This window comes from Mustela nivalis, assembly GCF_964662115.1.
Source record: "Mustela nivalis genome assembly, chromosome: 14".
Taxonomy (NCBI): domain Eukaryota; kingdom Metazoa; phylum Chordata; class Mammalia; order Carnivora; family Mustelidae; genus Mustela; species Mustela nivalis.
The window spans coordinates 33,948,858-33,976,198 of NC_139033.1; the positions used below are offsets into that span (position 1 = coordinate 33,948,858).

At 43.1% G+C, this 27,341-nt stretch overlaps 1 protein-coding gene across 1 annotated transcript in view; it reads right to left on the reverse strand.

Moving 5' to 3' along the window:
• Nucleotides 1-27,109, reverse strand: part of CDH20 (cadherin 20) — a 204,536-nt gene extending 177,427 nt beyond the window's left edge. Inside the window, exon 1 of the mRNA XM_082699384.1 lies at nucleotides 26,977-27,109. The gene's annotated coding sequence lies outside the window, so the exon portion shown is untranslated. The remainder of the gene's footprint in view (nucleotides 1-26,976) is intronic.
• Between the last annotated feature and the right edge of the window lie 232 nt (nucleotides 27,110-27,341).

Sequence of the window (27,341 nt, forward strand, 5' to 3'; positions counted from 1 at the left end):
TTTTATGTATAATGTGAAGAGGTTAATTGGCTGAAGGAGATAATAAAATTCATAAACAAAAATTAAGTAAGTTGAACTAATAAAGAAAAGCACAGACAGGACCAAAAAAAATGCACTGTGCAATCCTCTAGGAAGACAATTTTCCCCTTGTTTTAAAATTTCATTCAAGTATATAGCACTGATAATGTTGGAACCTGTTAAATACAGCGTGAGGGATGTCTCTGAGTGCACGCATTTACCTTCTTCTCCTTAGCTGCTTCTCCAAGCTTCTGTTACTACTTTGCAGCATATGTTTAGCAGAAGGGAAGGGTAACCATGAAGCAATGGGGAAAAAATGAGTGAACTTGCTTTTGCAAACTAATTGAAGTACTTGTAGTCACCGCACAGGGCTTGTTAGGGACTTTCAGAGAAAAGAGTCCACCTGAATGATACATTAATTGTCCACCTTACTGACACAGTGCCAAGGACACAGACTGAGATTTATCATGCACACTTGCTAGAAAACTCTGAGGCATAAATTAGGGTGGTGTCTACAGTGGCTAACATGAGCATGGCAAATGTGGTGTGATTTCAGCAAATTGCAGTTGACATGTAAGAGAAAGTTGTGAGCATAGACAGACATTCATGGCTTTGATGGCAACTTAAGGAAATGACCTTCCACAACTTTTGTCCTTGCACCCAGCCCTGGGAGGTAGAATTGGAAAGGTGGTTAGGTCTTTGTGCCTGGCTGTGCTTTGGAATGTGCCCATCTTAGTTAGCAGGTAAGTTTTATTCTTTCTTCACGTGTAATCTCCCTTCTGAGGCACAACTCAGTGCCACCAGGCAGAGTATATAGGGCACCTGTCTCCAAAGTGCTTGGCACAGCCTCACTGCCCAGTAAATCCGAGCTCTCCACTCTGCACAGCCCCTGCCCCGCTTTCCTCCATGGTATGGTGGCTACTTGTGCTCTGTTCGAGACTGAGAATTTCCGGGGCATAGATTCTTCCATTTCGTATTCCTGCCATAAATGTTAAGTGAATAAGGGCTCTCATTCATTTATTCATACATCCATGCTGGTTTTTGTTTGTTTCTTCCATTCAGCAATCTAACGTATTTGCATCAATTTTTGAGAACAGGTTTAATTGTCAAGACCCAAGCCGTATTCCCTCCCTTTTGCCCATTAACTAGTTTGGGGTATCTTTTCTGAGTGTTGCCTATAGGTTATCTGCATCAAGATTGCCTGGGGAGTTTGTTCAATGCAGGTTCCCAAGTTCCACCCTGCACCCATCAAATATGGAGTCTTAGTTTAGCACTGTTTTTACTTCCAGTTAGTTCCCTGCTCTCACCCTTATTCAGTGAAAGTAGAGTGAAGAGGGGGTGCCTGGATGGCACAGTCGGTTGAGTGTAGGACTCTTGGTTTTGTCTCAGGCTGTGATCTCAAGGTCATGAGATTGAGCCCTGCTTTGGGCTCTGCACGCGGTGCAGAGTCTGCTTGGGTTTCTCTCTCCCTCTCCCTTGCCCCTCCCCTCTAAAATACATAAATAGATCTTAAAAAAAAAGTGAAGAAAAAAAGTGATTGCATTTTCAGCAAGCCTTTCAGTGACTCTGGCAAACTTTGAACAGCCACTCTTTGGGATGTTGCTAATAATTATTCTGTAATCTCCTGCAAGAGTTTACCTTGCTCGAGGGATGACTGCCTTGTCTGTTGTCACTCTGCCCAGGGACCGAGCCGGGGCCTGATGTTAAACCCAGGCCATCACCAGAGCAGCCCAGCCCTCACCAAGTAGTTAGGGTTGCTGGAGGAATAGCTGTGGTGATAGATGAGGAGTGATCCCCAGGGACCAGGACTGAAGGCTGGAAAGATCAGTTTTGGTTCATCTATAGGGCTCAGGCTTCGTTTTGACACATTTAACTCTCTTGCTCAGTGTATCCAAATGTTTCTTGTCTCTTTAGAAAGAAACCCCAGGATGGGACAATTTGATTTTTTTTTTTTTTAAGTGTAGCATGCCTCAGGGCTTCTCAAGAAAAGAACATAGCTTTAGCACTATTTTTACTTTTACTTTACCCAGATAATCCATGCTCCCCACCCTTATTCAGTGAAGCTAGAGTGAAAAGAAAAATGAGTTCTTAGAAGATTGGTCATGAAAAGGTTCTCATTTATGCCCATGAGGGAAAAGGAAAAGATTTCTAAGCTTGGTACATTTTTCTTTCTTTCTTTCTTTTTCTGTTTCTGTTTCTTTTCTTTTCTTTCTTCTTTTTTTCCCCCCCCTGCTCTCCTGGCTTTTTGTCCCTGCAGCAAGACAAATGAATATAAAGGAAAAATCTACGTCAAAAAAATCTTTGGAAGCTTTGAGCATAATAAATGTTAAATCTTTGGGATAAGGAAAATTGAGTCCCTCTGTAATGCTCTGCAAAATGTATTCTAGGGAATGCAAAAAGAGATGGAACAAGAAAGTCACATTAAAGTCATTTACCAAGTTTGAAGCAGGAATGAAAATCAGATAGTCAAAAATACTTGTATTCAAAGATTTAGAAACTTGTCTGAGAGAGTGTGGAAATTGATTGTTTAGTTCATAAGGGGTCTAGAGATGTTTCTGAGAAATTGTTTAATGTATGCTCTTGGATTTTAAGAAAGAAAAAGGTGCAGGATCAGCTTTGAATAGTGGTCTCTAGAACATAGAAGGGGTCACTCAGAAAATGTTAAAAAATTGTTCATGGCCGGGGTGCCTGGGTGGCTCAGTGGGTTAAGCCACTGCCTTGGGCTCAGGTCATGATCTCAGAGTCCTGGGATCGAGCCCCGCATCGGGCTCTCTGCTCAGCAGGGAGCCTGCTTCCTCCTCTCTCTGTGCCTGCCTCTCTGCCTGCTTGTCATCTCTCTCTGTCAAATAAATAAATAAAATCTTTAAAAAAAAATTGTTCATGGCCTAGATATTTAGAATAATTAAAAACATAGGCTTCTAAGTGGTAGGGGAATCAAAAGTCCACCGCGTATACTAAATAATTGGAAATTATTTCCTCGAACACATTTTATGACCAAGACAATCATGTTTACAAAAGCCAACTAAGTGATATGGAAATTTAAGAAAACATGAAATGTAATTTGAAAATTCAAATAGAATCAAGCACCAATATGCTATTACTCATTTCAGAGTCAAACATGAGTGAGGGAGGAATCTAGTGAAGAAAGGGTTGAAAATTTGGGATAGGTCAGGAAATCCAACGATCCATTCATTAAGTCAGAAACAGGCTCTCAAATCCATACCTGCTCTGCCCCAGGTACCACTGATGGCAGAGAGAAGAGAGGGGAAAACCTCACCGGTAGGAGATTATATTCTAATGGGGATAGACCATAATAAGCAGCAAGACAAAACAATACAATATTTCAAATACTAAGACATGATACAAAGAAAATAAACCACCACAACAAATGTGTAACAAAATAAGAGATGGAGAGGGACTGGAGATGGGGGGGACTATGTTTGCTAGAGAGTCAGATAAAGCAGCGTGCAGGAGTTGACATTCGTGCAGAGGCTTGAATGATGGGAAGGCGGGGCCCCGGCAGCCATTTGGAGGAAAGTTAGGCAAAAGGAACCACAAGTGTTAAGATCCAGGGATGGCAAGGAGGAAGAAGCTGTTTGAGTGACAGAGAGGCTAGGATGGCTGGAGCCTGGAGAATGGAGTGAAGAGATTAGGAAATGGAGTCAAACCATAGCGCTTGATTTTCTTGTGTTGCAGTAGCCTTGTGATACTGTCTTGAACAAAGAGATGATGATAACCAGTTGGGGATCCTGGGAAAATGATTATTTTTCTCATTAAAAGTCACAGACTCAACTGGCATGCAGTACTTTCATCCTTTGTTTTTTTTTCCTTCCTGCCTGGAATATAGACTTAATGTCTGGAAATAGAGCAGCCGTTTTGCAACTCTGAGGACAAAAGGCACATAATAAGGATAGCCGAGCAGGAAGCCAGAGAAAATGTGGTTCCTTAACGATTTTGTCAAGCAGCTGTACCAGCCCTGCGCTGTCAATCTCTAGACTTTTTGTTACAGGAGAAAAAAAGGAAGCCCTTACTTGTTTAAGGTAAACTGCTTGCATCTCTGGCTCATTTAAGTGTTAGTTTTTAAGCCATTATAACTGGGTTCCTAAGTCGTGAAGCTAAAAGTGTAAGTGGTTACAGACTACATCATGTAGGGTTTATTGCCACAGTAAAGATTTTTGTACTTTATTCTAATTGCAACGAGAAATCTTTAGAGGGTTTTAAGCAAAGGAGTGATACCATCTAGTTTGTTCTTAGAGAGTATTCCGTCTGCTGTGTGTAAATTAGACAGCAGAGAGGCAAGATGGAAGCAGAGGGGATAGTTAGAAGACTGTTGCAAGAGATTATATTGTTCCTTCCATTTTTTTGGCAAGTATTTTGGTATCGTTACAACCTCAAAAATTAGATATTGTAATAGTGTTATTAGCTAGGCTGTTTGACAAGTTCCTAGTGTCTGGGAATATAGGATTGGGGCTACTTGTTGTAGCCCACACTTCAAGGACTGACTTGTCAGCAGCACAGGGATACTTGGGTGTTTCCTTTTAGCTTCCAGATGTTGAAATGACGAGAGTTAATTCGTGGTTATGTACTCTGTCTCCCTGCCTGATCGAGCTTATCCTCACCATTGTAAATCTCCCACCACCCTATTTTTTTTCTCTTTTTTTTGTTTCTCTTGCTAGGGATCATTAAAACATTAACCAGAGCTGTCCACCAAACTAATTGAAGGCCACCAGCCTGAAGGATTGTCCTAATGAAAAACAAGGGACTTAGAAAATTGATCAAATTGGGTTTCTTAACTGCCTGTGAATTGCTATTAGCTTGGGAATTAAAATAAGGACCAAAATAAAAGGATGACATATACTCAACCCACAGACTAATGATTAGAAAGTTCTCTTTCCCTATCTAGGCTGCAGAGGAAAATAAATATTTTCCTAAGAGATAATATTCATCTCAGTATTCTGTTATAGCTCAATAGAAGTAAGATTTTATTGAAATAATATTTCATTTATAAGCACCTAATTACACATATCTGATTTCGAGTTGAAGGACATACAATCTGTATGAGAAAAATGTTGAAAAATAAGTAAAAGACATAGGCACAATAATACTATATAGTGCCCTAAAAGTGTCTTAAAAGTAGAAAAGATGGATTCTAGACATTTGCTATACATTGTGGAGATCCAAGAAATAAGTGACAATTCTAAAAAGCGTTCATTTTAATTTTAATGAGAGCTGTATTTTCAATGTGTATGAGAAGTCCTTAGTATTTCTTTTGACACTTAGATGTAGCATTGCAGGATTTTCAAGCTGGAAAACTTGGGTTCAAGATGGTCCCTATGGACTTGGAAGAGGTGGGGTCACTCCTCCTGACAGCCTGGGGTATCCCGGGGCCAAGAGAGATTTCCTGGGTGAATCAGGAAACGTGCTCAGAGGATAAGAAGTGCCTGGACAGGGCTGGCTAGACGGGGCCAGACTCTCTCTCTTCTCTGCTTTCTGTCTAGTATTACTCTTTTCTCTCCCTGTCAACTAATGCTGTGACCTTTATCTGACTTTTAGCTACATTAATTTATGGGACATTTTGTCCAGTTTGGGGTCCAAATTTATTCATATTTCTGTGCATAAAATCCACTAAAACAGACCTCCACATAAATCTTTATTTTATTTCCTTTATGGGGGGTTGACCATGTGACATCCTCTTCTTCAAGTTGCAAGCCTCCATACTGTCTTTACAGTCTTACAAAATCTGGGCACCATGCTCTGTTAGGATTTTACCAGGATTTTGCTAGCTCAGTTACTAGATGAATGGCAAGTACTATTAGTGACCACCATGAGCTGTAAGATTTCTTTAAATTGACACATTCAGAAAAAAATGTAATATAAGATGGCTGTTCTTTCTTTTTGTTTGACTCTGAAAATCTATCTTTAAGTCATTGTTAACTTATCATGTATAAGGCAGGTTTTTGTGGACACCTGGAGTCCTGATATAACCACAAGGAAGATACTATATTCAATTTTATAAATTTATTCTTTTTTTCTGCTCATATTTTTCTAATGTATATGTGAGTTTTTTTCTGCTTACATTATGTTGTCCTCTTTCTGAAAAAAAATTGTCATGTTGGTACATGTATTGAAGGCTAAGAGGAGTTAAGATGATTTGAACTTAGGATATTTTATTTCTCATGCTAGCTTCATGAATTAAGTGGAGCAGTGTGGTCTGAAATTAGATAAAACTGAGTTAGCATATTACCAGATTTTAAATACTAGTGCAGTCTCAGTTCAGGAGGACTCTCTCTAGTGACGGTCTGGTTGTGACCTTCATGGGCAAAGTTCCATCCACCCTGGTGTGCCCTGGTCCCAGCCCCAGTTTAGTGCCTGTGTCCTGGCATAGTTTCTTTATAGCACTCCATTTCACTCTGAAAAGTGTCCTGGTTTGGATGACAAATCATATCTTCCTCCTATTTACAGGCAGCATTTTTATCGACAACTTGTGTGAAGTTAGAAGTACTTAAAATGTGTAGGTGACTCAAACCTGGGCTAGGATAGCCAAAGCATGCTAGAATTAAAAACCAAAGATCTTGATAAGCTGGACGGATAAAACAGAAGAGATAAAATGTATTAGGGTTTAATGGGGTATGGTGGAGAGGAAATTACCTTTAGATCCCCAGAAGTAATTGTCTAAGTACACTAGGAAGGGAGTTGAGCTTAAAAGCTGTTCATTCAAAAAAGACCTGGGGATTTTAATTAGCCAGAGGCTTGCATGCTGTTCGGCAAGCATGTGATGTGGCTAATCACACAGCAAGGAAAGTTGTGCTTCTATTGTTGGAACAGTGTCTGGACCCACACTCTCCAGTACAACTGTTTGTTGTGATGTAAATGTTCTGTATCTGTGCTGTCCAGTATGGTAGTTACTAGCCACATGTGGCTACAGAGAACCCTGGAGATGTAACTAGTGTGACGGACATCTGAAGGTTTAATTTGGTTTAACTCTCATTAATGTGAGTTTAAAATTAAATAGCCACATGTGGCTAGTGACTCCAGTACTGGACGGTGTGGGTTGAGATCAAGAGAGATCTCAGTGGGGTCTGCGGTTGGCAAACTGGGGAATGGCAGTTGAAGGATATTTGATAGGTTGCGTGCTTGCGAGAGATCATTTAATTCAATGGAACAGAATTTTAATGAACATTAAACCAAGTGCAAAGCACTGTGGTAGATGCTACGGGGTATTCAAAAGCAAGTGAGGCCGTCTGTGCAATTATAGATCTTCTAATGTCCTATGGAAACCAACAGGAACACAAGTAAATGAATCATTAGTGCTGGTATTGCAATATAGAGTCCCTATTATGGGTCTCTAGGGGCTGGAGAAGTGAATACCAGCCTATGGGTTTGAGAAGGTTTTGTGGGAGAGGTGGGCTTTGAAGAGTAAGTCAGGCTTGGAGAGATAGAGATCATCATTTAGAGGAGAAAAGGCCCAGGGTTCAGGAAAAGGATAGGATCAGAGAGAAGGAGGTGTACTGGTGCGGATTGCAGCGGGAAGCTGGTGGGAGAGAAAGCCTGTGGCGGAAAAGCCAGTGAGGCTCTAAAGACTTCAGGCTTTGATCTCTGGACAGCTAAAGGAATATTTCTAAGTTGGAAATCGAGGTACCAGACCCTTCTTGTGTCAGAGCACAGGTCTTGGAGGTGACGGGAAGCAAGGGACAGTGGTTCCTAGGGTCATCATGAAGTAGAAACCATGAGCAGCAGGTGTGCGTGACCAGATCAGAGGCCAACTGGGAGACCACGCTGGCCTTTATCCATTTGAAGAGTCATTCTGTCAAAAGGGATGAGGATTATTCCATGTAACACGAGAGGACTGAGGGTTGCAAACATATGAAGGCAGATTTGTATCAATCAAGTGAGTACATTTCTGATCATGAGAGCTTCTAAAAATAGAACCAGATACCTTGTAAAATGGTCAGTAAGCCCTCAGCCACCTGAAGATTTTGTGCTGGGTTATAGGGAAGCGTTGCACTGGTTTTCGGATTTTGAGATTTCAAGAACTGGTCAAAATAAAGCAATCGAGGGGTTGCAGTGGCTAATTCTTAATTTTGCTAAGTGAGAATATTAATTCTCCCCAAACATCATCAGCTCGTATTCACACCAGTTAAAGTTCACCACAACACTCTCTGCTCCCCAAGGGAATATTTAAAAATAAAGAGTGACCTATTCCCAAGGAAAGACAGCGGCCACCCTGATTTGGCCCTCCACACGTCTCCCCCTCTAATGTGTGCTTTGCATCTCTGAAAACTTTGGCCTCCCTGTAGCCTGGCCAGTGCTAATAAGCAGTGATATTTAAGTTGAAATAATAATTAGTGTTTGTTTAACTCTGATAGGCAGCTAATATGGTCCAGCAGCCAACATAATTACTATTTCTTAAAGGTAGGGGAAAAATCATCATTGTTCAAACAGTACTATGAGAAACCCCCAGGAATTGGACAGAACAGTTACAGCAATGAGATGGTGGTCCAGGTACAGAATGATGTCATAATTAGTACAACAAATGTCATTTATAAAGCCTCCAGAAATAGAAAAAAGGAGAGACGTACCAGCCACAAACAGTTATCATAGAGGGCAAAACTTTCCATTTCTTTATTATCATAAATCGTGAAGCCTCATTGATGCATATTTTATCACAACACTCTTGCCATATGTGATCTGAAGTTTCCGAGCATATCCCCAGGGACCACAGTTCCTGATATAGATAATCAAGAATTCCTTTTATGCTCCTCTCAACACTGCCACAGCTCAGATTGAAATTAGCATCTTTTACAATGAAATACCAGTTGCTGTCACAAACAGACATGACAGCTGGAGAGAGAGGCCTGTTTATCCAGTGATATCCACGTCTTCAGTTCATTATGGTTTATTAAGATGTGTACTGTAAGCTCCTGAATGGAGAGACATTGAGTTTTTGCACAGTGATTATCATTTGAATAGAGGCATCAAGAAGCTGCTCTCAGATGGGGCTGGGGGGTGATAAAGGTCAAAGATCAAAAAATCACCATAATAAGCATCTGCTTGAAACCGATCATTTATTCTCTGGGAACATGTCTTTCTAAGATGGTGTTTTCTCACTCTCATTGTTTGAAATGTTACTTTCTGATGGAGAACCGTTTGAGAGGAACTTGGTGACCCACATTCAACTTGCTTCCAGTACCTAACTCTGTAACAGGAACTGCTAGATGCTTCTGTGTGTTATCTCATGATGCAGAGTCATGAGGTCAATTTCAGGACACGGGTAGCAGGCATCTGTTTTAAAGAAAGGTGTCAAGGTACTTAGCCAAAGCCACGCAGCTTACACACAGATGTACGAATTCCAAACCTGCTGGTTTTTTAAACTATCCCATACCACCTAACATTTTTTTAGTTTTTTAAATTTGGTTTTGCAGTTATCTTTATTGGCTAGCGGTCATAAAGAGGCATGTGGTTCCATTTTCTTCTGATAGTATTTGCGGTCACCATTTATTGTGTGTTCCCTATGTGTTAGGGAAGGTGCACAGTGTTTTATATAGATAATCAAATATAATTCCTTCAAGGTTGACATTATTACTCTCATTCTTCAAATGAGTGAACTTGCTCAGAGAGACGAAGTAACTTGTCTGGGACTATAAGTAACTAGCTCAGAAACAGGAACAGGGATCTTAAAGCTAACCACTCCAAGATCTGCTGGTTAAAGCCCCAACCAGTGCACCAGGAGCTAATCTTCAGATGGGGACAGCGACACCCACATCCGCAGAAAGCGGGGTGGGTTATGATCCTGGGACCAGCGGCGGCGGTACTCAGGCTGTCTGGTTCCAGAGATAACACCCTTAACCATCATACGGTACTGCTATGTTGTGTCTCCTGAGATTTGTTAAGGAGCTTGCATTTCACGTCACAGATAAAGTGGAATTACTGACAATGATGTGGTGTTCCCCCAGCCCCCCATCTCCCATTCCCCCATCCTCAGTGCCACCAAACTGGGTGAGTTCATCTAAGCAACAAGATGCTTCCCAGTAGTTAGGAAAAGGGTGGGAGCTGTTCGCATGCTCAAGAGTCCCATTCCTTCTTCCCGGGCACATGGGAAGAGTACATTCCCAGTCTCCCTGCTGTTAGCTTAGGGTCCCATCGCAGGATTCTGGAGTTGAAGAAAAGCAGTTGGAAGTGATCTACACCATTTTCGTGACTAACTGTAAAATAGTCTGGGGCAAATAATACATTATATGTTAACAAAAATAATTAAAACAAATTTCTGAAAGACCCACCACACCTTCTGCCTCTCCTTGGCTGACTTCAAGCAAAGATTTCTTCCCCTAGGGGAAGCAGACCTAAGAGATGGACATTTCTGAGTCATTTCTTAGAGGAAAAGCACTCAGAAGGACTGCGTGGGAGGCGATTGCACTGTAATGAGAGCGAGACCTAGACCTCCAGCGTGTGAAAGCTCTGATGTTTGGCATTTTTGTTCTAGCAGCTAGTAGGTGTTACTGTAAGTCCTGGTGAGTAAATGCAGCCCCCTTTCTTTCTCGTGCCAGCACACAACGAGTTCAGTCATCTGCTTATGGTTCCTTTTGGCTGAGGAAGGACTCTTGCTTGGGCTCACCCTCCATTTGCACAACTGCCCTGACCCATCCGCCGGAGACCTTGCGAGTCTAGCCCTAGAACCAAGGAGATCACTGAAGGGAATTCAGTCTTGTCAAAAAGTTAGGAGTCTTGCTGGAAGAATCAGAAGGTTTCTAGCAATAATTTCATGCTAGAAATGTAAAGAAAAATGACAAGGGCTTAGAACATAAAGCCAGTAGAAGAGAGAGAAAACCCTAGATTCTTCTGGTATTTCTTAAGACTAGGCAGCAACAGACCTTGCCAAACACCATGAAATGCAGTGGTCATGCTAAGGCACTGTGGCAGGTGGCCATGGAGGTGGAGCACTGTATCGCACTGGCAGGACCAATGGCCTGGGCCCTGGGGTCCAGTTTCAGGTTAGGCAGCTACTGTGTGGCCAGTGGGAGTCACTTCAGCCCTCTGGGTTCAGTCAGTATTCAGGGATTCCTTAATGCCTGTGCCGATCTAATTGGACAAATACTTGAATGGGTTTTATTGGTTGAAACAGCCCTGTTATGGCTCAGGTGTATGTATCTGCCTTGAAATCATATGCTGAAGCCCTAATCCTCCCAGGGTGGCTGTTGAAATAGGGAAGTGATTAAGGTTAAATGAGGTCACAGGTTGGGGCGCTGATCCAATAGGACCAATGTTCCTATAAGAAGAGACCCCAGTGCTTGCGCTCCTGCTCTCTCTCTCTCTTCCCTCCCTCCCACCCCCACCTGGCCACACATGCATAATGAAGAGATCAGGTGAGCACGCAGTGAGAAGGTGGCCATCTCAGTCCCAGGGGAGACTGCTCCCTAAACACCAACTCTGCTGGCAGCCTGATCTTGTACTCGCGGGCTCCAGAACTGTGAGAAAATAAGTTTCTGTTGTTTTAGCCACCCCGTCTGTGCTGTTTTATCTTGGAACCCCTATAGGCTAATGTGCCACCTTTGGCTGTGATTCTCTAGTCATTCATTTAAATCTTCAGCTGCTGTTAGTTTATGGAGAAATGTGCCAGATTACATCGAGGCAAGCCACAGTTGTGAGATTGATCAAAACATCCAATTTTAATAATGTTTATACGCTTCTCTTTCTTTTCTTTTATCATATGCACTTGGCAATTTAGGAGTCTTATATAGTTCTCTGGCCTAATTTGGGATGTTGCTGCATTTGGTTTTAGGCTTGGTTTCGAGAGCTACGGCTTGAATCACCGTGTTCTGATTCTCAGTGCAGAGCCTCTAGATGCTGAATTTCTAGATATCCATGGAAAAATAATTGCCATTGTATGGTGTAGTAGTGAATTTCTAAGACATGCATGCTAACAACAGTGAAAAGGGCATACTTCTTTACACGGCAGAAACAGAATGGAGTCATTATGGAATCTTAGAAGACATTCATTAAGAACTTAAATTCCCTCTAAATTAGCCTATTTCCTGGATAGTTCATATTCATGCATCTCAACCTGGGAAGACATATCCAGAGAATGACAGTATTTTGGGTTCAACTTGCAAATGAGTATTTCAAACTGCTAACAGTTAATGAACTTCTCTAGGTTTTCCTGGGAAAGTGCCCATCTCCAGAACCTAATTCCATCCGTTTGTTTTGGATTTGGGCTGGATTTGCTAGGAGGCAGATGGGGAAAGTCAAACAGAAGATTTTTTTTAGCAGGTAGGGCACAGAGAACAGATTTGCCAAAGTACCACCTGGTGCCTGGAATTCAGAGATGGAGACATGGTTAGTTGTTCTGGTAATTCCTGGGTTTCTCACAGCCAGTCCTAAAGAGTATACAGTTCGACTTCTGTCTTCTTCAACCTTTAAAGCACAGCCCACGTGCAATTTAAAAATGAATTTATTTTTCCCAGTGCATCACAAAGCTACACCTAGATTCCAAGGAGCAACCAAAATGTAATTATTCACATTTTAAAAAAGCTGACCACTTCCCCCTTTTCCTGCACATTGAAGCTTTACAGCTCCCTCCTAACACCCTTCCGAACTTCCCTTGTTCCTTTCTGAATTCTCGTTGTGCTCGTGTGCTCCTCTCCTTCCACCTTTGCAGCCCCTCATCTTTCTGTGGTTGCATAGGTAAGACAACCACCTGACAGGAGGTCAGCCTTAGAACAGTCCTAGCACGGAGCTGACACTCAGGAATGTTTCGGGAGTAAAGCACTGGCGTTGATGAGCCCCTACTTTTGAGAGGGGGGAAGCTCTGTGACATAGGAAAGGAGCACATTCCTTTTCTGCTTTGAAGAAGTTATGATTCAGTTGAGGAAATACACCCCTGAGCCAACCACCATCTCTGGGAGAAACACCATCAAACATGGTGCCCAAAAGTAGGTTAGTACACGGAGAACAGCAGAAGCTTGGGGGTGGGCAGAGAAATCTATGGCTAATTGTTTGAGGTCTCATCCAGGAAGAGATGTTTTGAATCATCTTTTGGGGAAAAGGATCAGCGATGGTTCCAGAGAAATGTGATTTCCTCAAGAAGTGGGAGTGACATGAGCAAGACTGTGGTAGAAACAGTTCCTAAGAGTGGACGAGTAAGGAAAGTGACTTAATTGGCAGGGAAAGTCCGTACTTCCATTTAAAAACATTTGTTGAGATCTAAAATGTCCCAAGTAGACCAAAATAGTATGGAATCAGTTGCAGCCAGGAGAAGGGCGGTTGGCAGATGGTGCTGAAAACATGAAATAGCACATGTGAAACTAATTTGCAAAGACAAGGCTCTATTCATTCACCCAGCAGGTAATCCTTATTGCTCTTCATCGGCTAATGAAACTATATTGGGTTCTTTAAATGAATGGAACACTGGAGGTAGGACAATTGATAATAATTGGTCTAAAACACATGATGAATTTTAAGAAAACAAAGCAACATGTCCATTGAAAAGGAAGAAGAGTGTTGTCTATGAATTTCTCAAAATCTTTAAAGAGCTGCATAGGGAGTTCCCCCTCCTCAATTATATTGAGAAAACTCAGATGATCCTGGAGGGAGGCCATATGAGAAGAGGGTTGAGAACAGATAAGACACAGTGTGTCTGCTCCAAGGAAAATCATTATTTCAAGTGTATTGACAGCGTCTCATCTCCTTAATTATAGCTTTGTTGACAGCTATCCACTTTGCATGCATAGAATCCTTTTGAAACAATTCATACTTCATTTTGCCTGGAAACCAGGGAATTGTTTAAGAGAGGTGGCATTTTGTTTTTGTGAATCTGATAGTGGTAAACAAATCTGGAACATTAGGTGTGGAGTCGTGGTATTGGGGCAGAAATTTCCTAGGTTAATCTTCTCTGCACCTCCCCCCTTTCATTGACCTCTGACTCATAAATTTACACTGTCACAAGAGCTATCAGAGAACAAAGAGCAAAGGCACATCCAGTGGCCCTTTGGGTTATCTGATATACCCAGCAGAAGGTGAGCCTCACACTAATCTGGGGGATGTGGCCCACGGGCACCCCAGGACAAGTAGGAAGGAGCTGAGCTAAGAGAGGAGGAGGAGGAACAAGAGAATTTGTCAGGCTTGGGCATCTGGACTTCACTTATGAAACTCGTTTTCCTAAAAACTGAATTGCTGGATAGCATACCTGTATTCAACTCAAAAGGCCCCAAACACTTCCTTAGTCAACTGTAAATGATTTCAGACCATTAACAATTTCACATAATCCTGATTCTGTTCTCTCAATTAGTGTAGATAATGATCATTGAATTAAGCTATGCAGTTAACCTCCTATCTGCCTAGATTCCCCCTTTTGGCCAACCCTCAAAGAAAAATGTGTGTGTCAAACTTGCATTTTATTTTAGTATTTTTGTGTTCCTTAAAAAATTCTACTTATACTCATAAATAAACAATACTTGTCAGAAGCTACGCTTTTCAATTTTTTAAAAAACAATTTTTTTCTGGGCTCCTTCCATAAATTGTTTATTGTTCAATATGGCTGTGACTTTTCAATGCAGTTACTTATTTTTGATGCCTTCAATTTGGTTTAAATATTTCTTTTTCCTAGCACCAAATGTATGAAAGATTTCTTTTTATTTCCAAATGCCAAGAGTTCTCTTTGGTATCTTCCATAGGACATGAATAATGGTGGGGTTGGATGGGAGAGAGAAGGTAGAAGATCCCTTTAACTTAAAGGTTACATATCATAAGGAAACTTCTAATAGTGGCACATTTCCTCCCTCCCTTATTGTGATAAATAAGACTGTGCCTTAGTGGTTATTCTTTTTCTCCACTCGACATCGCTAACTCCTGCCCCATTTATTCAGATCCCTTAGCCAGTGATGACTTCTTCTTCTTCTTCTTTTTTCAGAGAGAGGGGAGAGGGTCAGAGGGAGAAGCAGACATCCTGCTGCGGAGGGAACCTGATGTGGGACTTGATTCTGGTACTCCAGGATCATGACCTGAGCCAAAGGCAGTTGCTAAGCCAACTGAGCTACACAGGCACCCTAGCCAGTGACTTCTAAAGGTGTCATGACTTAAAGGCAACAACGTTCTTAGAACCACGAATGAGGGTAGAAGTTGATGCCATATTTGACACACATTGACTCAAGAACCTGAGAAGTCTGGCATCAAGGTACTAGCAGTGGCACTTGCCTGGTACGTTCCTCAGTGTTCATAGGACATTCCTGGTTTATTCCTTCTGAATCCCCTGGCTAACCCATCAGGTCCTACATTCTGGGCAGCTCAAGTGTGATCCTGGATGTGCCTTCCTGGTTTCGTACTCTGTGCTCTCCACTGCTTTGAGTTGTACACATGTTTCCTGTGACTCATGTTCATTTAAGAGACATCTTTGCTCTTGATTTAGAATATTTCCCACCATGGAGTACATTGAGAACATTCTTTTTATAAAGGTTTCCCCCTATGGAATAACATAAAAACCTGGGGGAAATTGTGAATAAAGCTTCAGTGCACTAACTAATCTCTGTTCCACTTCACAAAGTCTTAGGAACGTTGTTCAGGTCATAGTTTGACATGGTGGAATGGTACCCTGGTGAGGGATTGTTACAGTATGAGGCCCAGCAGGTAGTTCTTTTAGACATGTGCTGGGTGCTCTGTGAACATACATTTCATTAACAACAGGTGACCGACCCCTACCATGGACAGAGGGAGAACTCCGTGAGCCACAGGGCTTGGCGAAGCCTTCTGCCTTTTGACAAAAGGGCCGCCTGCAGAAAGCCGCTTTGGATGCCATCTTCAGTCTTATGATAGGTGCTCGGGCCCTTTTGTACGACTGCCTTTATGCTTTGCAAAAATGACCAACCTAGAATTACGGGCTTCATTGCACCTTGCAATGATTGTAAGCACCAAGCTGGCAATAAGTTTAGAAAGAGAATGCTGAACTGTGTTTGAAATCCTGGGCTGATTCTTGTCTGGAGTGGCGGGTGTGAAGCAGCTCTCCCTGAAAATAGGACATGGCCAGATGCAACCTGCAAAGTTGAAGCTCCCTTCACGAAATCAGGCACAGATAGGCCGAATCCAGTGCTGTGTGGCAGAAGAGTTTAGAGCTTTTCATCAGCATTTTGACAATGAAATAATAAAGGTATAGAAAGTAGTTTTAAAAATCAGTTTGGTTTTACAAAGTAGCCAGTAAGATAACCATAAACAGAAGAAATCCAACAAGATGATTAGGATCAGAAGAGAACACAATCTCTAATGATATAACTGTCTAAAAAACCTGACCGTGACAATTTCCTAAATCTGTGGAAATCAAAGTTATCAGTCTTGTTCTCATACTAGTACTTATAGCCCGGAGGCCTGGGTTCTAATTCTTTCATTTACAGAATGGTATCTAAAATGCTTTTACCAAGTCTTTCTTCTATAGACGTTAAAAACAAAAAAAATCCTAAAAACCTTGTTTTGCTCATTTACTTAAAGTCAACTCATAGCAATTTGCACTGTTTGAAGGGGGCAATATCATGGATAATAGAAAATAGCAAATAATTTTTTAAACGTTGTATTTGAGTCTTTGGAAAATGTTTTAGGTATTTGCATTTAAATAGCCATATGTCTCAAACTCTAGAAATTGCCAGCATTTCGAGCAAAATAGTGTGTATCCTTGCTGAAAGGATGAAGGAGTATGCTGTGTATTTGTAAAGCAGACTTTGTAAGTCGGGACTGACTTGGTTTCGCATAGTAAGGCTAGAATTAGTAGCTGTGTAACCTTGGATCAATTATTTAACTTCTGTTTGACTCAGTTTCTTCAGTTATGAAGTGGTGATGATACCAGTTCTTATTTTAGGGGGTTCCTTTCAGGAAAAGATGGGATAAGATGCGGGTACATTGGGACGCCTGGGTGGCTCAGTTGGTTAGGCAGCTGCCTTCGGCTCAGGTCATGATCCCAGCATCCTGGGATCAAGTCCCACATGGGGCTCCTTGCTCAGCAGGGAGCCTGCTTCTCCCTCTGCCTCTGCCTGCCATTCTGATTGCCTGTGCAGACAGAATTTCCCCCTCTCTCTCTCTGATAAATAGATAAAATCTTTAAAAGAAAAAAAAAAAAGATGGGGGTACATTGCACACAAGGCTTGGCACACAGGAGACAATTCTTACTCTACATGATGATACATGGTAAGATTCTCTCACCTGCTCATTGTTATTTTACTTACCCCTATAACTCTAGATATGTGGGGTAGAGGAAACACAGATCTTGCTTTTATTAACAGAATTACACGGAGTAGTTTACAAGGTCCATAATAGCCTGTAAGAGAGAGTTCCTGGGGCACCTGGGTGGCACAGTTGGCTAAATGTCTGACTCTTCGTTTCAGCGTGGGTTGTGACCTCAGGGTCACGAGACCAAGCTCCTTGTTTGGGCCCTGGGCTCAGCCCAGAGTCTGCTTGGGATTCTCTCTCTCCCTCCCTCTGCCTCTGCCTCTGCCCCCTGCACTCACACATGTTCTCTCTGTCTCTCTCTCAAAGCAAACAAACAAATAAAGAGTCTCTGTACACCGAGAGCTAGAAAGTACCCTGGAGACTGTCTGGTACATTCTCCTCTCTGTTTGGGCTCAGACTCCCATAGGCCAGTCATCTGCATCTTCCCCCTCTGCTGACTGAGAGCTCACTTCACCCTAGGGGAGCCCATTCCAACGTAGGACAGTCAGTTCCTTAAGAAACTTGTCATGGTGCTGGAGTAAAGTTTGCTTCTCTATAGTTTCCATTCGAGGGACCTGGCTCAGGTGTCCATGCAATTCAGAATAAGTTGCATTTCTATTTTTCGTGAAGATATTCCAGATACTTGAAGATGATTGTTATGTCTATGTCTATTTCTGTGTCGGGTCAGCCATTTTGTAGACTTTCAACGATTTCTCTCACCTCAAAGGTATGCTTGTGAGCCCTTCATAGGCCAGTGGATATATTCTACAGATGGGACTCAGGCAGAGTTTGAGGAGAGAGCAGAATGGGACAGCTTGGGTGCACCCTGACCAAGACAAAGCAAAGCCAGGGAAGGGCTGTGACCGAGCAGTGTGAGTTTGAGTGCCAGCTCTGCCTCTTCTTAGCTGACAGAGGCTGTGGGCCTGTCCCTCAGCCTTCACATTGTCTGTTTTCCTCATAGGCATTTGTTCATGTGACAATTCGTCTCCTCAGGTGCAGCCCATCTCACCAACCGTTTTGATCCCATTTCTTCTTTGAACATATCACCTTTCCCTTCTTGCTTCATTACATTTATAACTATGATCGGCACACTGGTACGGGCGCATCCACTAATTAAAGTAAAATGTAAAATGTACCAAGTCCAACAGAGGCCTACAATAGAGCATTCGAAACCTATACGAGGTTATCCATAATGTCATCCATTTATTAAAGAAGTATTATTAGGCATTGACTATGTCACGTGGCTAGCATAACTATGCAAATTATCTTATTATTTGGGAAATGGACGACGTACCTTTAAATTGAAAACACGTGTGTTTGATAAGTAATGCATGGACATTAAACTTCTTCTCTGGTGGCAGTTCTCTGTCTGGGGTAATTTCGCTTGCCAGGAGACATGTCACAATGTCCAGAGACATTTTTGGGGTGCACAGTTGGGGGGAAGGAAGCTACTGGAATCTATCAGGTAGACAAGCAGCTAAGTATCTTACAACGCACAGATCAGCTCCTTTCTTACCTGTCCAATAAAGAATTTATAATTATCTGGCCCCAAATACCAGGGTAGAAGTTATAAAACCCTGCTCTAAGGCCGCCTGGGTGGCTCAGTCGGGTGTGTCTGACTCTTAATTTCCGCTCAGGTCATGGTCTCAGGGTCATGAGATGGCACCCCATATCTCAGGGAGTCTGCCTGAGATTCTGCCCCACTCCCTCTGCCTTTCCCCATCCCACACATACTCTCTCTCTCTCTCATAGATAAATCTTTAACAAACAAACAAACAAAACAACCCTGCTCTGGGGGAGGTGGTAGAAATGTACAGTGAGTACACTTTCAAACTGTAGAGTCCTAGGTTTGAAATCTGTCCTCAGTGACCCCCTAACCTTGGACTTCAGGGTTTGCATATGCAAAACAAAGATGGGAGCAGTGCTGTCTTCACCGAGGGGACTAAGGAGGTCATGCCTGTGAAGCGCTCCACGTAGTGTCTGGCACGGAGGCGAGGACTGAATACGTGGTGGTTATTTTTATTGTTCTGTCTGCTTTCTCTCTGAATACTACGCATTTTAATGGACACAGGCGAGCTACTGTATACATAGATGTATCCAAAGAAAGGGATAGCACTTCTATATCATAAAGAAATCTGTTGTTTTCCTGTGTTTAAAGAAACGACCCTCAGCAACTTGATCTCCAAATGTTCACCAGCCCGTGAATCAGATGATCTGTGCTTAGCCGCCTGAAGCATTCCACTGAGATGCTGGACTGCCAAGTGGACTAATTTTTTAATGACTACTTGAGGATTTTATTTCCAAATACCAGTATGCCTCCCATTTTTAGACAGACATAAATGTTCCCAGTGTTATGGAGATGAGAGCACAGGCGAGGGGAAAAGGTAAATAAAACTGTAACACTTCAAAACTACAATGTGGATGAAAATGTACTTTGACCGCGAGATACTTTTTTGCTTTAAATACAGTCGGGAGTGATGTTAGTAATAGCACAAAAAATGTTTAATATTTATTGGTAAGATGAACATCCTTGGGAGGTTCTTGCCAGTTGGTGCAAATTATGGGCACAGATTTAGATTCTTATTTAATATCTAAAAATGCACACAAGACCCGTGCTTTCCAGTGTGGCTGCTTTTTTCAGTGATGGGATGACGGTGCCTCTGCAAAGTCATACTCCAGACGAGACCTTGGATGCAGGGAATGGAGGGAACTGAAGAAGAGAGCCCTGGGAACTTGTATTGTCTTTGCATTAGAAAACGAAGACAAGGCAACCTTTGGGCCTGTGTGAGGGTGGGCACAGAGAGGGTTGTAATGTCCCGGTGGTTTTTCCCTGACCTGAAAGGCTGGCAAGTAGGTGATAATGTGTACTGTACAGGTTATTCAAAACATTTGCATGGAAGAAGATTTAAATACAGAGACTGAGTGTTTACTTCCATCTGTTCTGATACTTCTATCAGAGCGCTAATAATCTTTCAAATTAAAAGACATGTATTTGGTTGCCTTTAGAAATTACTTCTAAATGAAATTCCTTTAGCCAATTTCTAATTAAATTGCTGAATTACTTCCGTTGGCTTTAAAAAACAAATTATGGGAAGTTCATCGATTATTCATGATATGTACAAATTAACCACATATTAGGACTTGATACGGGATTCAAAGACTTTGACTTTATACAATAAAATAAAGTGATAATGAGTATGATATGAAATGTTCACCGTGCCTTTGGGAAAATAGTATGCGTACAATAGTTTTAACTGCAGATTTTTATAAATACATTTAAAATACGTATGTATGTTCAGGTGCACACTTAAAATGTCTCTCCAGCAATTTATAGCAACTACTTTTTCCAAAGCTGTATTGTAATTTGTTGGTGGAAAGTGGAAACCCAAGTGTGGTTCCATACAAAGATATCCGCTAGAGAACAAGAAAGCTGTGCTGTTCATTTTTTTTTTTTTTAAGATTTTATTTATTTATTTGACAGAGATCATAATTAGGCAGAGAGGCAGGCAGACAGAGAGAGAGAGAGAGAGAGAGAGAGAGAAGGAAGCAGGCTCCCTGCTGAGCAGAGAGCCGGATATGGGGCTCGATCCCAGGACTCTGGGATCATGACCTGAGCTGAAGGCAGAGGCTTTAACCCACTGAGCCACCCAGGCGCCCCTGTGCTGTTCATTTTTTCATGCTATTTCGACCACAACCTTAACTCGAATCCTAGTAAACAACTCTCTCTGGGAACAAGGGGTAATTGAATCTTCATGCTAATTCTATCCTGGTCTTCTCTTGACTACTAGCTCCCAATTATGCCAACATATTACACTATGTACTATTCTCTAGGAAAACACTAAGACCACCTTGTTTGTTCAACTAAGGTCAGACCTAAAAGGAAAACAGAAAGACCAGGCTGATGATTTACCTTATAATGAACATTTTAGTTCCTTGTGGGCACCTGCTTTTTTTTTAAGGTTCACTTAGGTTATTTTAGTTATAAATCAGGTGCAAGAACAGGTAAGTATAAGCGTATTGGTCACAAGTAATTCCAGTGTGCATTTCTGTCCTCCTGTCAGATGCTGAACACAGTGTTACAGATGCGTGGTCAGCTTTGACCATTTGGCCATACGTCAGACAAACTCCAGTGACAACCGGAAGTAACCATTGCCATGGAGTGGAATAATTATTCTATTAATAACCCTTTAATTAGCTGATAGAAGATGGAACATGCAGCCATGTAGTCATAATTGGTCTAGTGAATCCTCGGTACTTCAAGGGTAGAATTTGTGTGACTACTTGTTGGGAATAATAACCATTTGGTGAAGTGTCATGTTCCTCCTGAAGAGTTAATGTGTATTTTTAATAACATACACGCGTAAACACGTTCAGTATTTAGGTAAAACTCGAAAACATGCCAAAACAAATGGAAAGCCTTCGAAGTTTTTCCTCTTTTCTTACCTTCCTCCTCTCCACAGCAGAAGGAACATTACGAATGAATGAACACCAGTAATGATTCTTATTATTGTCACAGGCATATCTTGCCAATTTAGAGAAATAATTTAAAGTAACAAAGACCAAGTATTTTATGTAAAATATTAAGAATTCATCGAACTTGACAGTTCCATTAATTCTCTTTTATTTTCCTTCTAAAAAATGAAATCATCCCATATTTATTGAGAATCTACTGTGTGTAAGATTCCAACGAGGAGCTATAGAACTATAAAGAAATATTTCTTCCATGCAAGATACCTCCTTGCTGTCAACATGGTCAAGGTGTTAGTTGGAAGAGGGGCCAAGCTTTTAATTAGATAGTTAACCATTCTTATACATAAAAAAAATGCCACTTTCAAAAGGCAGTGCTCTGTGATGTATTTGACATTTGTACTTTGCAGGACATGACCTGCCCTTACTGCTTTGGAAGAAGAAATGAGTAGTATTGTTATAACTTTACTTTGCATATTTTAAAAAGATAGACCAGTTTATAGCTTTCCTTACTCTTTTAGTGTAGTTATTAACTGATGTATTCCCATACCGAATGGGCTCTCTTTTATGATTCCTTAAAAAAAAAAAAATTGCATATACCTTGAGGGGAATTGGACCGTTTGCATTGCACTTGAGTAATGCTTTGAGTTGAATATTTTTAGGGTTCTAAAATTAAGTTAATCCATATGTAATTAGGAACGTTCTTAACTAGACAGTCCTGGTTAGCAGGAGATTGGCAGGTTATTCTGAAAAACTATTTAGCAAACCATGAATAGCAATTAAATGAGAAAAGACTAAATTTCTCTTTAAAATGGGTTGTTGCCACAATTTAATGTGGCGATAGGATTTTCTATTTTTAATTGCTGTAGATAGTGCGTTTCATAAAGTATTTTGTCGTCTGAAATCTAGATAGTTCCATAATTTCGCACCACTTATGCTTTTTAACACTCAGTAAGTAATTCTGCCTTTGCAATCCCTTTTTATTCATGATGGGTAGAAGAAACTGAAGGTTGGTAAAGGTAGTTCTGTACCTCTTTAGCAAACTGAGATCAAATGCATATCTTGGAGAAATGAAGTATTTCTTTTCATGGGACTTTATGACCTCATGTAATTTAGCATGCTTACTTTATAACATAGTGCTTTTATCCACAGAACAATTATATTTAACGTTGATACTTAAAGATGTTCTTTTCTTTTTTTTTCATTCGAACAATGAGAACTTTGCTCCATATTCCATATCAATATGAGGATTCAGGGACAGTTTAAATCTGATGCATAGATAACATCATTCTTCCTTCCCACCCCTGATACCAAGTACTTAATGCTCTCCACAGTCTCTTACTCATTTCTTATTTGCAGAAGTCATTTTGAAAGGAATTTATGACGGTGCCATCTTTTAGTAAATAACAATAAGTCACAGTCTACTGCCTATAATAACTAGATGCTCGGCTGCTTAAAATCACCTTTATCACTTAAAATATGTTTTCTTTTGTCTCTAAATTAGCGTGAAAATACAGAGGAGGCTATTTCTTCAATTAAATGTAAAAGATTAATCACTAGGCAATTTGTTTTATAATAGAAAATAATTAAATGTCAATAATGGAATGTTTACTTCTTAAACACTTCTTAAATGCCTCTAAAAAAAAAAATGTCTGAAGCACAAAAATTTAGTTCTATTTGCATATTTTTTGATTGAGCTGCTACTAAGGGTCTCCCCTAACATAAGTCTAGTAACTGACGCCCAGGTCACCTAATGCATTCATTCCTACTGTCTTCCTCAGGCTGGTTTTAGAAGATGCCATATTTAGTCCATAACCAGAGTAGAACCTGGAGGGGAAGAAATGGCAGCAGTGGGTCACAGATGCAGTGTCCCCAGGGTTCTGGGGATATGAATATTGCTTTTCTTTTCTTTTCTTTCTTTTCTTTTTTTTTTTTTTTTTTGAACACTAACTAGGATTTCCAGAATACCATCCCAGGGAAACAAGTGAAGATAAAAGTGATGTGTTACTTTTCTATTTCTCCCTTGCTCGTATTTTTGCTGCTCTGCACTACTGATTCCAACAGCACTAGATCAGAATGAACAATTAACTGTCTAATTATTCTAGTCACAGCAGCCCACAATGAAATCTTTATTCCGTGTTTACAGCAATCTTTGGCAGAGGCTGTCTTGCTGTTTCTAAACTAAGAAGAACTGCCCTTTGGCTCCTCTGGGCATCAGCTGCCTTGGTTTCAGCCTCGGATGCCAATAATCAGACTTCTTTTTCTTCCAAAGTGGACATTTTTTTTTAGGGTGAAAAGACCTATTCTCATCACCCCCCCATATATTCTGGCTGATTTATGTTCTGGCCCCTGCAGCTCTTCCTTCCGTATCTCTTTACATTTTTCCTCTCTCCATAGAGCACCAGCAGGCGAAACCCCATTTTAAGTCCAAAATTGTAAAAAATGCTTAAGCAAACAGTGCTCACTACTATGAGGGGAGGAAAAGTACAACAACTGGTTTATGGGTAGAGGGAAGTCAAGGAAATCCCCTCTGCTTTTCTAAACTGCTCATTTTCGAGCTCAAAAGGCATTCAATAACTTCTCCACCAGGGGAAAACATACCCACTTTTCAGTGGCTCTCTTGATTACTTCCAACTATTTACTTAAATTCACCACCAGCTGCACGTCTTTGAGAAGCTTCAGAACTTGGGGAATATTTACAAATATGTAAGGGGCTGAGAGAATACGCCTGGATCTCTTTGAAACAGCAAGACAAAACTATTCTACTCTACAGTCGGGGATAGAGAAATTACCGCCAATCCAAAGGCAAGAGAAAGGCAGTACCTTAACGGAAGGGAGGAGGAAAAAGCACCTTGGTTAGCCCTCTTTGGACTGATGGAGTGTCTTTCCTGAATCTGGGAGCAGATGATAGCCACTGCTAGGTCCGCTGCCCTACACTGCTCAATTGCCCCCTGCCCCCCGAACATTTCCCTGCTCTGTGAGGGTGATGGCATCTTTTTTCCCATTCCAGTCTCCAAACCCTATGTGATGGTTCCCCTAACAACCCTTGGATCTGGCCTCTCAGCCCCCAGCACTTAGCCCATTCGCATTGCCTTTCCTGTGAGAACTGGGTCATAAAATTTTACAGGGGAGAAAGGTAGAAGGGGGCGTTTCAGTAGTATAAACACTGATTAAATTCCCGGGCAACTCTCCCCAAATGAAAGATAATTTTTCTACAAGTATGCACAAGAATGTCAAGAATGCTAAGTCATTTTTATGTTTGTACTTTCCTTTTCCATTTTAATTTTACACTGCCACATGGCACACATGCTAAAAATGTGTCTCCGTAACCTGCAGTGTAGCAAACTTTTCACAAAACATTCAAATCTCGTATTTTATAGACTGTCCTTTCCCAGGATGCTCCAAGCGTTTTTTGGGGATGTGAAATTAGATCATCTCACGACAACTGTCCTATTAGAAAGGCATGGCTACTCGTGCATTGGCAAATAGAGAAAATCAGAAGCACGGGACAGGAAAGGTCACACCAAAGTCAGCGGCGACAGCCTTAAGTAGACTCTGAGAGCTTGGTTTGCCAATTTATACTACTTCCCACTTGCTCTTCATTTGTCTCTCTGCTCTGGCAGAAAGGGATACGGCCAGTGAAGAGGCTTGACCTCATCTCCTGTACTTGGCTTAGCTCTGACACGCTGTTCTCCCACACTCTTGCCCTGTTTTCTCCATCATCAGCTGGCCAGCTCTCACCAGGGGCCAAGCCAAGAGGAGGCAAGCGCAGGTGCCCTTGTGGCTGCCTCCAGTGTTGGGAACCGAAGCCTGCCCCTGCCAGGTCACATGCCCAGTGGGGCTGTGAGGGTCACCCGAAGATAAAAATTAATTCCCAGATTGTATAAATACAAGAAAGGAGAAAGCTGGGTCATGGACGGAGTTCACAATTGGCACTGACTCCACTGCTCCCCAGCCCCAGATAAGGCGGAGGAAGGCGAGCTGATGGAAGTCCATCTCTAGCATGGGCGCAGTCACAGTATACAGTTGCGACTTTTTGTTTCTGTGTTTTTAAGTCGCTCGGATTCCTTAGCTGTGTCCCTGACACCACCACAGTATTTCCTTTGATGGGAGGACATCAGAGACTAGCAGGGAGCAGGGGACATTTTATTTGGGGAGGGGCAGAGTCAGTTTCCAGGCGACCTATTAACAGAAGACAAAATACTTCCTGGCGGTTGTGCCAGTAACAACAGCAGCAATAGTAATAGTAATGACAATGACAATAATAAAGGCACAGTGAAGCCTGAATCCACCAGGATCCAACCCCTCCGCCCCACCCCCAGGTGTTGTGCTGCCAGCTCTCTGTCTCTGCCAGGTCTCAGCACACAGGAAAGGGCTCTGGCAGTGCCTCCAGGCTGCCCTCCAGGTTCCATCCCCCACCCCCGCGCCCCCGAGGTGGAGAGCCAGGCCGAGTCTCCTGCTTCAGCCCAAGTCCAGCCTCCAGTCTCTCCTGTTGCTAAGGGCGGGCTGGGACTCAGCGTTTGCGTTTCTTGGACGCATCTGCAACTTTCACCCTATCCGACCTCCTAGCAGCCTCCTCTCCCCAGCTCTCACCCCATGGCCACCACGGCGAGCAAAACCCAAACACCCCGAGCGCAATTCAGAGCTTTCCCTGGGAGTGTCGGGCCCGGAGACAGGAAATCCGGGGAGTTGGCGATGTCCGGCAGGTGGCGGGGACCCGAGTCACCACCACATTCTCCTCCCACCGCTGAGCTCGAGCGGGGGCGCGGCGAGAGGCGCGGACTGCGACCGGCCCCGCAGGCGTCCGAGCCTCCCCGGAGCCTTGCTCTCCGGTCCCCCTTCCCGGGGCGCATCCCCGAGTTGGGGACGCAGCCAGCTCTCGCCCATCGGCAGCCAGACGGAGGCGCCGCCGCCCTCGGGGAAACGAGGGCGAAGCCGGGTCCAAGCGCCCCCGCGAGCCGCGCTCTTGGGTCGTCCGTCCCCACGTCCCCGCGCGCGCAGCCCCCGCCACCGGCGCTCAGCGTCCTCCGTCCGCCCCGCTGCGCCCCAGCTCCCTGCCCCCGGGAAGCAGCTCCCCAGCCCGGGCGGCTCCTTCACGTCCCCTTCCCCCAAAGTCCGAGGAAGTCCAACTCCGAGCGGCCCGCAGGCTTGCCGCGGCGGCGGGGACCTGCGGAGAGAGCATGGCGCGGAGAGGGACAGAGCGCCGCGCCGGGGGGCTGCTGCCCGGAGAGAGCGGGCACCGGCTCCCTGCGCCTCCAGCTTCCGGAGCCTGGGGACAAACGCGCGGGTCCCCACCCGAGCACTCCCCTTTACCTGGCACGGCCGGCGACTCTCCGGGGACGTTCGGTCCGGACTCCTTCGGGGCGGGCGTCCAGGTCACATCGCTGCCAGCCCCGCCGGGCGGCAGGTGTCCCGCTGCGTCCCTTCGCCTCCGCTTGCGACGTGCCCCCGCCCCCCCCACCCCCCTACCCCCTGTATCAAAAGTGTCACAGCTTTTCTGCCTTCGGATCTTTCGCAAAGTCTCCGCGCGGTCGCCAGGAGTTGGGCTGCAATGCCAGGCGCGCCAACCCCGCGATGCCCTGCCCCGCCCTCCCGCGGCCCCCTGCGCTCGGCCCCGCGCGGAGAAGAGCCGCCTCGTCGCGGTCACCGTCCCCGGAGCGCGGCGCGCGGTCCGCCTC